The sequence below is a fragment of the Pelobates fuscus genome, chromosome 4 (assembly GCF_036172605.1).
Source record: "Pelobates fuscus isolate aPelFus1 chromosome 4, aPelFus1.pri, whole genome shotgun sequence".
Taxonomy (NCBI): Eukaryota; Metazoa; Chordata; class Amphibia; order Anura; family Pelobatidae; genus Pelobates; species Pelobates fuscus.
In genome coordinates, this window is record NC_086320.1 from 356,145,758 (window position 1) to 356,160,442 (window position 14,685).

Here is a 14,685-nt window from a genome sequence, read left to right on the forward strand (position 1 = left end):
ACAGTTTCATGTGTGATAACTGGAGAGCATAATGGTCTACCATCTATGGCCTCAACGGCCAAGGGTGTCTCCTTCTCTCTGGTGGGTATGTTATTCTCCTTGACAAAACCGGAATCAATAAAGTTTTCGGCCGCTCCGGAATCAACCAGGGCTAGTATATTCCCTGCTATGCAGTTACTATCAAGGTGCAGGGAAACAGGAAGAAGTAATTTATTAAGAGGCAAATGTGAGGACTGTGATGTCACACCCAAGGCCAGTCCTCTATACGGTCTTAGGTGCGATAGTTTCCCGGACGCACGGGACATTCTTGTCTCATATGACCCCTCCTACCACAATAAAGACAAAGTCCCTCCTTTCTCCTATAAAGCTTTTCAGCGTCAGTAAGTTTAGCAACCCCTAACTGCATAGGTTCCTCCTCAGAACCTTTAGATCCTTCGGGAGTCTCAGCTCTAGGGGAGTTAAAGGGAACAAAATGTCTATTTCTGGACCTGGTATATAACCTGTCACGGATCCTGTTATCTATATCGATAAGATAGTCAATCAGGTCCTCCAGGGGTACAGGGAGGTCCTTAGCTGCTACCTCATCCAAGATAGTTTCAGACAGACCTTCCATAAATGCAGTAGTAAGGCCATTATTAGTCCAATCTACCTGTGAGGCAAGGGTCCGGAACTGAATAGCATAATCGGCTACAGATTTAGATCCTTGCTTTATTCTCATTAATGCCCTGGCGGCATTTTTTGACCTTTTAGTCGTGTCAAATGTTCTACGGAACGCTGTGAGGAAGCTATTGAAGTCGTGTACCATAGGCCCATTAGCCTCCCAAATAGGATTTGCCCATTCTAGTGCCTTATCCGTAAGCTGGTGCATAAGAAAACCCACCTTAGATCTATCAGTGGGAAATGAACGTGGGTACATTTCAAAGTGGAATTCCACTTGATTAAGGAATCCCCTACATGTCTTAGCGTCCCCTCCATACCTAGGTGGCGGGGTTAGATGTGCAGAAGCATTAGGCATATTAGCTGTGTCCGGTATAGGGTTTACAGGAGGCGTAGGTACAGGTACCGGAGCTGATCTGGATAACAGTGTCTGGATGGCTTGAGCCATTTGATCCATACGGTGATCCTGTTCTGCGAATCTAGCCTCATGAATGGCCATCTGTTGACCTAAACCTGCGGGGTCCATGGCCCTATCGTAATGTCACGGTAATATACCCCAACACGCAGGAATAGTACAGATAGTCAGGAGACAAGAAACCAGGGTTCGTCTTACCGGACCTTAGAATGGCCGGACTTGACGAGAATAAGCAAGACAGAGTCTAGAACAAGCCGAGGTCAAGGGAACAGAGAGACAGCGAAACGTAGAACAAGCCGAGGACTGGTACACAGAGGACAAAACAGCGGATAAGCGAGCAAGGATAAGGAGAGAGCGGAGTCAGGAACAAAGCCAAGGTCAAGCACCAAAAAACCAACTGAACGATACAAGCACTAAAGGGAAACTGGACAGAAACCACGATAGGGCAATGAGTAAGGGAAACAGGTGAGTATAAATACCCTAAGGTTCACTTTGATTGGCCCCTGTCATATCCACGCCCCCAAAACGTGAGTGTATGGGGAATGTGGCCTGACAGGGGCCAATGGGAGACTGATTCTAATTTAGTCTCCCACTGTCCCTTTAAGAGCGCGCCCGAGACGCGCGGCGCGCTCTTAGTGTCGGGCGGGACACGTGACCGCTTCTCGCGGTCACTGCCCGCCTGACTGATCTTATTGTAGGCTGAGCCGCGCGCGGCGAGAAGAGAGGACCCCGGCCGGCCCCTGGAGAGGGTAAGTACCGCTACAGTATGCAGCTATCAAAGGTACAGAGCACGACCCCTTCTTATGGACTCAAGAACAGCAAACGGCATTTGAAGATGTGAAGAAGGCTTTGATGAGTGCCCCAGCATTAGGTCTACCTGATCACACACGACCATTCTACCTGTATGTACATGAGCAAAGAAGAATGGCTGTGGGAGTATTGACACAGTACTTGGGATCATGGCAAACACCTGTTGCCTACATGTCTAAGCAACTGGATGCAGTGGCCAGCGGACTTCCACCTTGTCTAAGAGCCGTAGCTGCAGCTGCCCTGCTAGTAGCTGAAGCCGATAAACTCACTCTGGGTCAAGAACTTTATGTACGAGTCCCACATGCAGTACAGACGTTGTTGGATTACAAAGGAAATCATTGGTTTAGTAACAGCCGTATGACCAAGTATCAAGCAATGTTGTGTGAAAACCCAAGAGTGCATTTAGAGACTGTAAACACCTTAAATCCAGCTACCCTTTTGCCACAACCTACTGAAAGTCAACATGATTGTTTGGAAGTAATGGATGAAGTATTTTCAAGTAGACCAGATCTTCGTGATTTTCCCATCCAGAACCCCGATGTTCAATATTACACCGACGGCAGTAGTTATGTGAAAGAAGGGATCCGCTATGCAGGATATGCAGTAACAACAATTGACAAGGTGATAGAAGCTCGGCCACTGGCAAAAGGAACATCAGCACAAAAGGCAGAATTGATAGCACTGACACGAGCGTTACAATTGGCTGAAGGTTTAAGAGTGAACATCTACACGGACTCCAAGTATGCGTTTTTAACCACTCATGCCCACGGAGCTTTGTATAAAGAAAGAGGACTATTGAATTCAGAAGGCAAAGAAATCAAGTATGCAGCTGAAATCCTACAACTATTGGAAGCAGTGTGGGAGCCGAAAGAAGTCGGTATTATACATTGTCGAGCGCATCTGAGAGGAGATGGTGATGTAACCAAAGGAAATCGGATGGCAGATAGTGCAGCTAAGCGTGCTGCTGAATCGGGAAGACAGGAGTATGTGGGGCATATAGCTGCTCTTATACCAACTCCACTGTCTCAATGGACTCCAGTTTATACAGCTCAAGAAGAGGAGTGGTTAAAGACTGAACCTGGAAAGTATTTGGAGAACAAATGGTATCAGTTAGAAGATGGAAGAATAGTCATTCCAGCATCACTAGCGGTAGAAATTGTCCAAAATTATCACAACGGGACACATTCTGGGAGAGACAGCACAGAGGAATCTCTCAGAAAACATTTCTACATACCAAGATTGTCCAACTTGACTCAGGCCATTGTACGAAGATGTGTAACGTGTGCTAAAAATAATGCAAGGCAAGGACCAGTAAAGCCACCAGGAGTCCAGTTTATGGGGGGACTCCCCATGTCCGATTTACAAATTGACTATACAGTGATGCCTAAATCGGGTGGACATCGTTACCTGCTGGTAATTGTGTGCACCTATTCAGGCTGGGTAGAAGCATGTCCTACTCGTACAGAGAAAGCAGGAGAAGTTGTGAGATTCCTGTTACGAGAAATAATACCCCGATATGGACTACCCTGCTCTATAGGATCGGACAATGGTCCAGCTTTTGTTCATCAGTGCCTACAACAACTGACTCATATGCTTGGTATAAAGTGGAGGCTTCATACGGCATATAGACCCCAGAGTTCTGGTAAGGTAGAGAGAATGAATAGAACTATTAAGAATCAGTTGGCTAAAATGTGTCAGGAAACCCAACTTAAGTGGAACGTTCTCTTACCCATAGCTTTATTGCGAATCCGCAGTACCCCTACCAGAAGGATGGGCCTCTCTCCTTTTGAAATTATGTATGGGTGACCACCTCCCGTACTTGGTAACTTAAGGGGGGATTTGAGTCAGTTGGGAGAAGGAATTACCCGGCAGCAGGTTGTAGAGTTGGGTAAGACTATGGAGGAGGTACAGAAATGGGTACAAGATAGATTACCTGTGAATATTTATCCCCCAGTTCATAGTTACCACCCAGAGTGGAATAATGTACCGTTAGGGCCCAAGTGGAGAGGTCCTTATGTTGTTCTTTTGTCTACCCCTACAGCGATAAAAGTAGCCGAAGTGACTCCGTGGATACATCACTCCAGGGTTAAACCAGCAGCAGTCGATTCTTGGCAAGTTACAGCAGATCCAGAGAATCCCTGCAAGATCCGGTTAAAACGCACGACTCAGTCGGAGTGATGAGGAACCTTGTGGATTACAAAATGTTATTGTTTCAGAGATTTGATACGTGAGTGAGAGGGCCATAATAAAGCCTGTCCGCTCACCGACGTATAGTGTATAAGCCAGGAAAGTCTCGAAGAGACTCCTGTGAAGACAAGCAGAACTCCATTCCCTGCAGCCCTTACATCCTGGAAGCTGAGGTGCCTTCGCACGGACGAAGACTGAGGATGACGACGAAAGATGTGTTTTTAATAATGTTTATTTATGTGTATTTTTATATTCAGGAAGGTAGAGGTACCGACACTCCTAGCTGTGAGGTATTGTCAGGATCGGGACAGGGATCCAACACGCAGAGTACAAAGAGTGGAAAGGTACGTATACCGGGCCTTAGAATGGCCGGACTAACGTACCGAGAGTAATAGAGAATAGTCAGAGACGAGCCGAGGTCGAGGGAACGGGAAGACAGATAAGCGAGAGACAAGCCGGGTCAAGGGAGAACAGAGAAGCAGGGAAGTACAACAAGCCGAGTCAAAACCAAATAGAGCAAACTAGAATACCAGAGCACTGAGTGACTAGACAAGCTAGAACCACGACAGGGCAATGAGCTGAAGAGAGAAGTAAGCTTAAATACCCTGGCTCCGGATGGTAAGCACGCCTCTGACAAGTGCCGATTGGCTATCGGACACTTGAGTGACAGGTCGCTCGTGATAGCGTCATGACGTCACGTATTGAGCGTCCTGCTAGAAAAGGACGTGGATTCCTCGCGGCCGGTGTTTAAGTGGCTGGATGAACCGCGAGGAACGGAGGAAACAGCTCGCCTGGACGGATAAACCATCAAGTCTCTACCTCCCTTAGAGGTAGAGACCTCAGGTACCCTGACAGTACCCCCCCTCTCAGATACGCCCACCGGGCGGAAGGAACCGGGGCGAGATGGGAAGCGAAGGTGAAATGCTCTGCGAAGGCGAGAAGCATGAACGTCCTCCTGAGGTACCCAACTCCTCTCCTCAGGACCATATCCCCTCCAGTTGACCAGATATTGCAATTTTCCCCTTGAAATTCTGGAATCAACGATGGAGCTGACCTCGTACTCCTCCCGACCCTCCACCTGAACAGGACGAGGCGAGGAGACCTTAGAGGAGAATTTGTTGCAAATAAGAGGTTTCAACAAGGAGACATGAAAAGAGTTAGGAATGCGTAAGGCAGGTGGCAGAGCAAGGCGATACGCAACCGGATTGATACGAGTGAGAACCCTGTAAGGGCCTATGTAGCGAGGAGCAAATTTCATAGATGGAACTTTTAGTCGAATATTCTTAGTACTTAACCATACCCTATCCCCAGGAACAAAAACAGGAGCTGCTCTTCTATGCTTGTCAGCGTGTTTCTTGAACAACGAGGAACTATGTAACAGAATTTGCCGAATCTGATCCCATAATTTCTTCAGGTTGGCGACATGATCATCAACCGACGGTATCCCCTGAGAAGAGGAAACCGAAGGAAAAATCGAAGGATGAAAGCCATAGTTCATGAAGAAAGGGCTAGAGCGAGTTGAATCGCAAACAAGGTTATTGTGTGCGAACTCCGCCCAAGGAATCAGACCGACCCAATCGTCCTGGTGTTCGGAAACAAAGCAACGCAGATACTGTTCGATCTTTTGATTGGTACGTTCAGCAGCTCCGTTAGACTGAGGGTGATAGGCCGAGGAGAAGTTCAATTTGATGCCCATTTGAGAACAAAAGGATCTCCAGAAACGTGAGACAAATTGAGAGCCTCTATCAGAAACAATCTCCGAAGGAATCCCATGTAGGCGAAAAACCTCTCTTGCAAAAATCTCCGCCAATTCAGGAGAAGTCGGAAGTTTAGGTAATGGCACGAAATGGGCCATCTTAGTAAATCTATCCACCACCGTGAGAATAACAGTCTGTCTCTTGGAAGCAGGCAAATCAACGATAAAGTCTATGGACAAACAGGACCAAGGTTTCTCAGGAATGTCCAAGGGGTGTAAGAGGCCACATGGAGATGCATGAGGTAGTTTAGTCTTGGCACAAGTTTCACAAGCTGCGACGAACTCCTCAATATCTTTTCGAAGTGAAGACCACCAGAAATCCTTGGATATCAAAGAGTATGTCTTGCGAATACCAGGATGACCAGCTATTTTACTTTCGTGAAAACATTGTAAGAGCTCCAGTTGAAGTTCAGGAGGAACAAAGTTTCTTCCCTCAGGAGTGTTTTCGGGAGCTAGATGTTGTGACTTCAAGATCTGGTCAAGTAGCGGAGAATGAATTTTGAGACTGGTATTAGCAATAATATTGCATTTGGGTACAATGGAGGACATAAGTGGTTCAACTGAAGCAGAGGGCTCATATTGGCGAGATAGCGCATCGGCTTTAGAATTCTTTGACCCAGGTCTGTAAGTCAGAACGTAATTGAAATGGGTAAGAAACAACGACCAACGAGCCTGCCTGGAGGACAACCGCTTAGCCTCTCCGATATAAGACAAATTTTTGTGGTCAGTTAGAATGGTAACAGGATGTAATGTACCTTCCAATAAATGTCTCCACTCTTTCAAAGCCTTGATAACCGCTAGTAATTCTCTGTCACCAATGTCATATCTGCTTTCAGTACCGGTCAATTTTTTAGAGAAAAATCCACATGGATGTAATGGTTTATCAACCCCCAACCTTTGAGATAGGACAGCACCTAAACCAGTCTCTGATGCGTCTACCTCAAGTAGAAAAGGCAGAGAAGTGTCGGGGTGAACTAAAATTGGAGCGGAAGCGAAAAGCTCCTTGAGAGTTTTGAACGCAAGGAGAGCTTCAGTAGTCCAATTCTTAGTATCAGCCCCCTGTTTGGTCATATTAGTGATAGGTGCGATAATGGAAGAATAGCCCTTAATAAAGCGCCTATAATAATTAGAAAAACCAATAAATCTCTGTACGGCTTTAAGACCTTTGGGTAAAGGCCACTCTAGAATGGAGTGGAGCTTATCTGGATCCATCTTAAATCCCTCCCCAGAGATCACATAGCCGAGAAAGGTTACCTGGGTTTGATCAAAGCTACATTTCTCCAACTTGCAGTACAAGCCATGCTGGAGAAGCTTGTGCAAAACCCTCCTGACTTGCTTGTGATGAGTCTCAATCTCACTAGAATGAATGAGTATATCATCTAGGTATACAATGACGCACTCTTGCTGAAATTCCCTAAGAACCTCATTTATCAGATCCTGGAATACAGCTGGCGCATTGCATAACCCAAAAGGCATAACAGTATATTCATAGTGACCATATCGAGTATTGAATGCCGTCATCCACTCATGTCCCTGCTGGATTCTCACCAAGTTATATGCCCCTCTGAGGTCTAACTTGGTGAAAATTGTAGAGCCCTTCAAACGATCGAAGAGTTCGGTGATCAAGGGAATCGGGTAGGCATTTTTAATGGTTATCTTATTCAAGCCTCGATAATCAATACAAGGTCTCAAAGAACCATCTTTCTTTTTAACAAAAAAAAATCCAGCCCCGGCAGGGGAGGAGGGCCTCCTGATGAATCCCTTGTCTAAATTCTCGTGAATATACTCCTCTAGAACTGAGTTCTCTTTTGTAGATAATGGGTATACATGACCTCTGGGAGGCATGGTACCAGGGAGTAGGTTAATTTTGCAATCAAAGGACCTGTGAGGAGGTAAGGTATCGGCTTTCTTTTTGTCAAATACTGCCTTTAAATCTAGATACTGAGGCGGAATTTGTGTCTCTGTAGGATTGTCAGAGGTAGTCGATGTGTTAGTTAATCCGAGAGGTAAGACCTTCCGCAAGCATTTTCCTTGACAATTCTTTCCCCACGAAACTATCTCCCCTGACTCCCAATTAATAATAGGGTTGTGTCTCCTCAACCAGGAGTACCCCAGGACTATGGGAATAGACGGAGAAGAAATGAGCATTAAGGATATATCCTCTTTATGTAGGATGCCAACAGTTAAGTTAATCGGTATGGTCTCATGGAAAATAACAGGCTCAAGTAACGGTCTACCATCGATGGCCTCAACAGCCAGTGGTGTCTCTTTTAACTGGGATGGGATAGCATGCTTGGCAACAAAACCCTGATCTATAAAGCTCTCAGCAGCTCCAGAATCGATTAGTGCCATAGTCTTTACTACTCCCTTCTCCCACCTCAAAGAAACGGGTAACAGAAGCCTGAACTCTTTGTAGTTGTGAATAGAGGACAAAGTAGAAACACCCAAGGCCTGTCCTCTAAAGAAACTTAGGTGCGAGCGTTTCCCGAACGATTAGGACAATTTAGGCGTAAATGTCCTCTGACTCCACAATACATACATAAACCCTCCCTTCTTCTGTACTGTCTCTCTCTCTCTGTGAGATGAGTACTGCCTATCTGCATAGGTTCAGAAATACGTAAGTCCTCGAACTCAGAATTTTGAAAGGTAGGTGCTAGTTTAAAGGAGGGTCTGCGGGTCCTATCTCGAGTGTTCTGCCTCTCTCTTATGCGTTCATCAATACGAGATATAAAAGAAATTAAATCCTCCAAATTCTCAGGGAGTTCTCTAGTAGCGACCTCGTCAAGAATTACATCTGATAACCCATTCAGAAACACATCTATATAAGCCTGTTCGTTCCACTTAACTTCTGCCGCCAAGGACCTGAACTCTAGTGCATAGTCCACAAGTGTTCGATTGTCCTGTCTAAGGCGCAACAGTGATCTAGCTGCATTGACCTTTCTACCAGGAGGGTCAAAAGTTCTTCTAAACGCAGCTACAAAGGCATTATAATTATAGACTAGTGGATTATCATTCTCCCATAAAGGATTGGCCCATCTCAGAGCTTTCTCAATGAGTAAAGTAATAACAAATCCAACCTTCGCTCTATCTGTAGGATAAGATCGGGGTTGTAATTCGAAATGGATGCTAATCTGGTTCAGAAAACCACGGCACTTCTCCGGTGACCCGCCATAACGTACTGGTGGGGTAATACGGGAAGAAGCACCTACAGTGGCTACCTCTAGACCTGAGACTGCAGGAGAAATAGAAGGAGTACGTGTCTCCTCAGGTGGGTTACTAGCACGAGACAAAAGTGCCTGTAGTGCTAGAGCCATCTGATCCATCCTATGCTCCATGGCGTCAAACCTGGGATCAGAAGAACCAAGCTGACTGTTTGTACCTGCAGGATCCATTGGCCCTGTCGTAATGTCAGGATCGGGACAGGGATCCAACACGCAGAGTACAAAGAGTGGAAAGGTACGTATACCGGGCCTTAGAATGGCCGGACTAACGTACCGAGAGTAATAGAGAATAGTCAGAGACGAGCCGAGGTCGAGGGAACGGGAAGACAGATAAGCGAGAGACAAGCCGGGTCAAGGGAGAACAGAGAAGCAGGGAAGTACAACAAGCCGAGTCAAAACCAAATAGAGCAAACTAGAATACCAGAGCACTGAGTGACTAGACAAGCTAGAACCACGACAGGGCAATGAGCTGAAGAGAGAAGTAAGCTTAAATACCCTGGCTCCGGATGGTAAGCACGCCTCTGACAAGTGCCGATTGGCTATCGGACACTTGAGTGACAGGTCGCTCGTGATAGCGTCATGACGTCACGTATTGAGCGTCCTGCTAGAAAAGGACGTGGATTCCTCGCGGCCGGTGTTTAAGTGGCTGGATGAACCGCGAGGAACGGAGGAAACAGCTCGCCTGGACGGATAAACCATCAAGTCTCTACCTCCCTTAGAGGTAGAGACCTCAGGTACCCTGACAGGTATGCATTAAGACTACAAGAACAGGTAACCATATTTCCCAAACCCTAATTTGGCATTCACAATACGAGTGTAAAGGAGATGTATCAAGATGTAGATACTTAAATATAGAATATAGTGTGTGCCATTTAGGAGTAGGAGAACCTAAGTGCTTCAGTCCAGAGTATCAACCTCGTACAATTTGGTTGACTCTCAGGAATGGAGATCCTCAGGGGACCCTAATTAACAAGACAGTGTTAGAATCCGTACATTCTTCGGGTGTTCTGCTATTTGATGCGTGTAAGGCGATATCAAGTGGTAGAAAGCCGTGGAATGTATGTGGGGATCTTAGATGGGAGAGGACGTATGGGTCTAACGATAAATATATTTGTCCCAGTAGTAAAAATAAATATGTGAGTCCTAGATGCCCAAATAGAGATTATAACTTTTGCCCATATTGGTCTTGTGTGGGGTGGGCAACTTGGGGACAGACAGTAGACAAGGACATGATAGTGACTAAGTTGCCTACCAGCCCATATTGTAAGTCTATGGAATGCAATCCAGTCCATATACTTATAAATAACCCCGACAAGTTCTTAGATATATATGGTAATTTATTTGGGTTTCAAATATATGGGACGGGTTTAGATCCTGGGACAGTATTGTTTATAGGGATAGAGACTGATACGGTATCCTCCCAGACTCATCAAGTATACCATTCCTTTTATGAAGAGATGAGTATAGATAATAAGATCCCCCATAATGCTAAAAACCTGTTCATTGATTTAGCCGAAAGTATTGCCGGTAGTCTTAATGTTACCAACTGCTATGTGTGTGGAGGTACTAACATGGGAGACCAATGGCCTTGGGAAGCAAAGGAGGTAATGTCCGGTTCTGAGGCAGTTGACCAATCAATATCTACACAAGCCGATTATCATATGAGTGTTAGAGGTAAATCTGAGTGGAGATTAAAGACCTCCATCATAGGTTATGTTTGCATAGCAAGGAAAGGAATGATGTATAATACTTCTGTAGGAGAATTAACTTGTCTAGGGCAAAAAGCTTATGATGATGATACAAAGAATACAACTTGGTGGTCGGCTTCAAATGTCTCAGAACCATCTAACCCGTTTGCTAGATACGCCAATTTAAAGGATGTGTGGTTTGACCTATCCATCACATCTACCTGGAGAGCCCCAGCAAATTTGTACTGGATCTGTGGTAAGAAAGCCTATTCGGAGTTGCCACAGGACTGGGAAGGGGCATGTGTGTTGGGTATGCTCAAACCATCCTTCTTCTTGTTACCTATTGAAACAGGTGAGACTTTAGGTGTTAAAGTGTATGATGTGAATCATAGGAAGAAAAGGGGACCCATAGAGATAGGCGCCTGGGAAGATAATGAATGGCCTCCCCAGCGTATTATAGATTATTATGGGCCAGCTACGTGGGCAGAAGATGGTACCTTTGGTTATAGAACCCCTATTTATATGCTCAACCGTATTATACGATTACAGGCGGTGGTTGAGATTATTACTAACGAGACATCACAAGCGCTCAATCTTCTAGCGAAGCATAATACCAGGATGAGGACAGCAGTCTACCAAAATAGATTAGCCTTGGATTACCTTTTGGCAGTAGAGGGAGGTGTATGTGGGAAGTTTAACCTGAGCAATTGCTGTCTTCAAATAGATGACGAAGGGCAAGCAATAGCTGAGCTTACTAGCCATATGGTTAAACTAGCGCATGTGCCTACTCAGGTATGGAAAGGGTATAATCCAAGCAGTTGGTTTGGTAGCTGGTATGAGTGGTTTGGAGGGCTTAAGGCAGTGGTAGGTGGAGTCCTACTGATTTTAATGTTGTGTCTACTCCTGCCGTGTCTTATACCCTTAGTAGTTAGGTCTGTGCAAAGCCTGATAGAAAATATAGCAGAGAGGAAGGCTGCTGCACAGATAATGGCAATTTATAAATATAAGGCTCTAGATCAGGGAGAACCAATGCAGGAAGATGAGTGTTGAAGATTCACATCATAAGATAAGTCTGGTCTGGTTCAAGGTAACTTGCGGTGTATGCAAACTAAGGTTAAGTGATGCCTCAAGTAATTGTGAAATATCAAGAGGCATCAAAGGGGGGAATGTGGTGGAATCTCGGTAAAAATAAATTTAGTAGGCCGAGATTACCACGTGGCATGTGTACGTGCATATGCTGACGTATCGATCAGTTGGTTGCACGAGGCAAGATACGATCAGTAGTGTACGGAGCATGTGCAAGAATACAGGATGTAGTATTCCCCTCCTCCATTGTGCTGGACAAGCCATGCGGTCAAGCAGGAAGTTAATTCTTATTTGTATTGATTGGTCAAGAGAATGTGCGGGTGGAGCTTAATATGGGAGGAGTTATGTGCCTATATAAGGAGCCTGCACTATTGTCCGGGGCTCAGAACTTGCTGTATTTTTGGTGACATTAGTCCCTCTGAGTCCCGATCGGTGATCCAATAAAGAATCTCTTCCTTCCTGAAGAAACCTGTGTCCATCTCTCTGTGCTTTGCTTCCGTCAGTTTCTCCGGTATCAGTTATGCAATCCCATAATAGGTTTCCACCTCAAATCCTTTTCTAATGCCCTCTTTGACCAGCTGGACCTGGGGTGCAGGGGGTTTGAGACAGGCTGTGTTCATGCTGAGAATGAAGATCCTATAAACCACTGCATTTTATTAACTCACCACCTCCTGCATGTGCGGTGATCGAAGAGTGTAAGGCTGGTTCTAGCTTAGAAGGAGATCCTGGGGAAATCCATGCAGGTTTCTGTTTATTTGTTTGTTTTGCTGTTTTGCTCAGTTGAATTCTCTAAATGGGCCCTTGGCAGCTGATATGTTATTTTTACTTATAAGAAAAAGCCCCAAACCACAAGTTTTCCTGGCTCACGTTTCCTTTTAAACACCAGCAACATTTCTGTTGACAAAGAGGCCTGAAAACACAGAGAAAAAAATTAATCACAGGCCTACTTGATTTTATTCTGGCTCTGTGTCTGGCCCAGCCCTTACTTAGCTCTTGCAGGGAGGATGACATCAGAGGTATAACCCAGTTATGGGAAGCTATGCATTGTATATTAAAGGGTAAGATTGGTACAGGATGTGCCTCTGCATGTGCCCACGTAGATCACACTGCAGCAAAATGATCCAGAGATCTCACTCTAAGCATAAGGTTTAGGTTAACTGGGGACAATTCTGCAACAACAACAACAAAAAAACAGTCTGCCGCGGAGAATGACATAGCTCACAGAAATCCACAATGCTGACCGATGGAAACAAGACAGGGATTTCTGCTCTACAAAATACAATGTTTTCTAGGGTCCCAAAAGCTGTCATTGTTATCTTTGTTTTTAACCTTCTACGTTGCAGTGTATTCGTGATATATTATATAATCCTGCTCTCCTTTGGCATTAAAGGGACACACAAAGCACCCACACATTATAGGCGACATGTAAGGGGTAATGTTGACTTAAAATTAAAAAAAATAATACCCCATTTGGTCTTCACCTTTTTTTTTTCTGACATCATAAATGTACAAGGTGTTGTTACCTCCACTTGCCTCAACCTCCCAACACCTTCCACATTTCCCCTCTCTTCTACACCCCCCCCTTCTCTCAGCTCATGCCCTGCACTCTTTTCTCTCTCCTATTCTCAAACAATCTCATCCTAGAACCCATCCATACAAAACCAACCCTCACCACTTGTCATTTTCTCTCCTCTTGCTTCTAGCAGCTGGTGATGTCTCTCCCAACCCAGGGCCCATCACCTCCTCTGCTCACACTAAGACAACCAGAAACCACATGAACATCATCCCAATACCCTGCCATTTATCCTCATGTACCAACATTCAGTCTTCACTCTGGAAAGCCTACTCCATCTGCAGCAATCTGAAATCGACAGCCATACACCACCTGTAGATCTCAAACTGTCTGACACTACTTGCACTCATGGAGACTTGGCTGTCTCTTTCTGCTTCTTTATGTTTCCCCTTCTCCAGCTCCTGTCTCCCCCCCCTCACCCCAAGCTCCTGTCCCCAGCTCCTGCCCCCACCCTCTACAGATCCTGTGTCCCGCCTCTACAGCTTCAATGACCCCCCTCCACAGCTCCTGTCCCTCCCTCTCTCAAAGCTCCTCTCCCCCCTCCAGCTCCTGTCTCCACCCCAGCTCCTGTCTCCCCCCAGCCCCTGCCCACCCCTCCAGCCCCTGTGTCACCCCTCCTCAGGACATGCATCCCTCACCACAGCCCCTGTCCCATCTCTCAGCCCATGTAACCTGATTTGCCCCCCACCACAGCCCCTGTCCACCCCTCTCAGACCCTGGGGGGGATAGAAAGAGACACAAAAAGGGGCTAAAATACACAAGGGAGGTTGTAAGAGAAACACAAGAGGGTGTAAGACATAGTAAAGGGGGGATAAAATACAATAAAGAGGGTAAAAAATTCAAAAGGGGGGTTACGAGAGACACAGGTGAAGACACATTTATTTTAAAGGGGGGCGTCAAAATGCGTCTTCGCCTGTGTAGCCAAAAATTCTTGCACCAGCCCTGAAAGGAGGGGGTGTAGGCATCCTTCTCTCCCTTTAATGTACCTTTCAACCAATTTTCCCTGCTGCTGCCAATAACTTTTCCTACCTTTGAAGTTCACACTGTTCACCTATTCAAACAAACTCATTTAAGAATTGCCTTCATCTATCCCTCCCCCCCCCCAAAACTTAGCAAGATTTGTCAATCAGAGAAGAGATCTCTCATCTCTCTCCTTCCCCTACCAATATGTCCCTTAACCTTACTCCCTCCGCTGCTCTGTGCTCATTCAAACCTGTTACAGCAGAAGAGGTCTCCACTCTGCTCCGCCCCACCACCTGTTCTCTTAATCCTATTCCCTAGTATCTCATTCT